The sequence below is a fragment of the Callithrix jacchus genome, chromosome 4, assembly GCF_049354715.1.
Source record: "Callithrix jacchus isolate 240 chromosome 4, calJac240_pri, whole genome shotgun sequence".
In the NCBI taxonomy this organism is placed as follows: Eukaryota; Metazoa; Chordata; class Mammalia; order Primates; family Cebidae; genus Callithrix; species Callithrix jacchus.
This window is the reverse complement of record NC_133505.1, coordinates 138,051,736-138,055,103: the sequence shown is the minus strand read 5'-3', so window position 1 is coordinate 138,055,103 and position 3,368 is coordinate 138,051,736. Positions and strand designations below refer to the sequence as shown.

Genomic DNA, 3,368 nt, shown 5'->3' with positions numbered 1-3,368 from the left:
TTATGTAAAATGTCCAGTCTTTAAGAACAAAAAAAATGAAACATACAAAGAACCGTGATGATATGGCCCCCCAAAAAGGGGGAAAAACAGCCCGTAGAGACTGTCCCTGAAGAAACTCAGATGTTGGACTTACAAGACAAAGAGGTTAAATATGCTCAAAGAACTAATGGAAACTAAGTCTAAGGAATTAAAGGTATGATGTCACATTAAATATCAATAAATAAAAATTATTTTTAAAAACTAGCTATTCTGAAGTATAAACAACTGAAATTAAAATTTAGTAGAAGAGCTCAACAGCACATTGAATTAGCAGAAGAAATAATAAGAAAAAACTGAATATATGTCAATTAAGATGATCTAATCTAAGGAACAAGAGGAAAAAAAAAGGATAGTGCCTCAGAGACCCATGGGACATCATTAAGTTTACCAACATACATATAAAGAGAGTCACAGAGGAGAGAGAGAGAGAGAGAAAGGAATAGAAAGAATATTTAAAGAAATAATGGCTAAAAACTATCCAAAGGTAATTAAAAACAACTGCACATCTAAGAAACTCAATGAGTACTACATAAAATATTTTGGTATATGTGCTGCCTAAGCGAGCACACCACATAAAATAAACACAGAGATGCCCATATAGATACATTGTAGTCAAACCTTTAAAATACACAGAGAGAATGTGAATGCAACAAAAGAAAAATGAATCATCCATGCAAGGGATTATAATAATAAAATTAACTGCTGACTTCTCATCAGGAACATGGAGGCCACAAGGCCATAGGATGACATATTTGAAGGGCTGAAAGAAAAAGAATTCATCAAGGATTCTATATTCAGAAAAATTAGCCTTCAAAAGCTAGGGAAAATTAAGGCATTTCCAGATAAACAAAAACCAAGAGAAATTACCACTAGCAGACCTGCCCTACCAAAGGTAGGGCAAAGGGAGCCATTCAGGCTGACATGAAAGAACTCTCAAAAGCTACATGAATCCACACAGGAAATAAAGAATATCAGTAAAAGCAACTGAATATGTACATATGAAAGACATCATAATGTATATTTTATGAAAATATATCTCACATACAAAAAAATTCATTCTTTTAAAGTGTACAGTTCAGTGGTTTTTAGTATATTCAGAGAGTTGTGCAACTATCACTACTGTCTCATTTTAGAACATTCTCATCACCCTTAAATAGAAAAAAATATATAGCAACCTCCCCATGCCTTCTGTTTTCATCCCCTGGCAACCAATAATCTACTTTATGTCTCTATGGATTTGTCTATTCATGCCATTTAATATAAATGGAATCATGAAATATGTACCTTTTAGACTGACTTCTGCCACTTAGGATAACTTTTTAAAGATTTATTCATATTATAGCATGCATCAGTATTTTATTCCCTTTGATAGTTGAATAATATTCCATTGTATGAATATACCACATTTTGTTTATCTATTCATCAGTGGAAGGATATTTCGATTGTTTCAACAGTTTGGCTTTTATGAATAATGCTGCTATGAACATTCATGTACAAGTTTTTGTGGGTGAACATATTTGAAACTCTTTTGAGTGTATACCTAGGATTAAAATTGCTAGGTCACATGGTAACTCTATGGTTAACTTTTTGAGAACCTGCCAAACTGTTTTCCAAGTGGCTGCACAATTTTGCAATCACACAGCAATGTATAAGGGTTCCAGTTTCTCCACATTCTTATCAACACTTGTTATTGTCCATGATTTTAGCCATCCTAGTGGGTGTGAAGTGTTATTTCATTGAGGTTTTTATTTGTATTTTTCTAATAACTAATAATACTGAGTATGATTTTCCTGTAATTATTGGCCATTTGTATATCTGCTTTGGAAAAATGTCTGTTCAAACCCTTTGTTCATAGATAAATTGAGTTACTTGTCTTTCTATTGTCAAGTTGGTAAGAGTAATTTGTATATTCTGGATATTAGACTTTTATCAGATATGTGATCTGGAAATACTTTCTCCATTCAGTGGGTTTTAACTTCTTGATAGTGTCCTTTGTTATAAAAAGAGTTTTTAATTTTGATGATGTCCAATTTATTTTTTTCCGTTTTGAAAGTGTTTTAACTTTTTAAAAATATTCTGCATTAGTTTAGGTAGCAAGAAAGTACTTTATTTGTCAGACTTAAAAGACTAACAGATAAGAATTTTCAGTTCTCAAATTTTAAAAAAAATTCTGATTTTTTAATGTTGATTTGTTAAGGTTTTTTTTAACTGCTTTCAGTTAATTTCAATATTTTTTTCCTAACTTTTTTTATCTAAAGGTTTTATGTTTAATCATTGTATGAATACCTAAAACTGGAGTGGCTTTTTTGTGGAATAAATTATTTCATAATTATTTATTTATTTTGCTATTCAAATTTTCTTTTCTTTTTCTTTTTTTTTTTTTAATTGAGTCTCCATAGAGACTGTCAAAAATTGCCACAGCAGACTACATTGCAAGTCATCACGGCAGGAAAGGTTTTCAATTAGTAATAATCACGCCTCGGATAAACCTCATTGGCTACGATATTGCCACTGCGCAAAGCTGCTATTCCAATTTTCTGAGCAATGCTTGTTTGTTCCATAAAATATTGTTACTGATGTGTTGTTTTTATCAAGCATTCTGTAAGTAACATATATTTGTACTTAGATTTTAAAAACAATCTGAAATCTTTTCATTGCACTTTACTCTTCATGACAGAGTTGTCAAACGTGACCTAACTTCAATCATTTTATTGCTCCCTATTTTTTTATGCTGACGAGTTGACTAGTTTTTTTCATCCTAGCAGTTTTATTCACTTTCTGCCTCTTGATGTACAGACTAATATTTTATCCCATTTTATTTTCTCCACTTTTGCTTTACTTCTCAGCAAGTTTTTACACATTTGCTCACTGTCTCCTTGAAACTCTTGCTTCCTTCTTCGTTCATGGAGTGACTTTTGTCCAGGTGTTTCTCCTTCCCTCTGGCACTTCCTCTTCAATTCTGATAGTTGGTTTCTCCCTCTTTCCCCTTTCCTTGTAATGTTAATGTTCTTAAGAGTTCCTTTCTTCTTCTTAAGCCACTTTTCTTGGGCCATTTCATCCCCTTCCTTGGATTTAGGGATCATCCATATGTTAACTGTTCCCAGCCTTTTAGGTCTATCTTAGATCTCTCTCCTGAACTCAAGCCCATAGATACAACTGACTACTAGATGTCTATATTTGGATGTCTCACAGGCATATTAAACATAGCATGCTCAATATGGCACTCATCTCTTCCCAAGCAAACCTGTTCTGCCAGGATTTTCCCTCCAGAAAATGACAGAACATCAATCCTAAAGCCAGAAAATCTGGGAACATCTTTAACTTTTCTC

General features: G+C 32.7%; 1 pseudogene; it reads right to left on the bottom strand.

Moving 5' to 3' along the window:
* Nucleotides 1-2,429: 2,429 nt before the first annotated feature.
* On the bottom strand, nucleotides 2,430-2,562 carry LOC118153200 (U4 spliceosomal RNA; annotated as a pseudogene).
* Nucleotides 2,563-3,368: the final 806 nt, after the last annotated feature.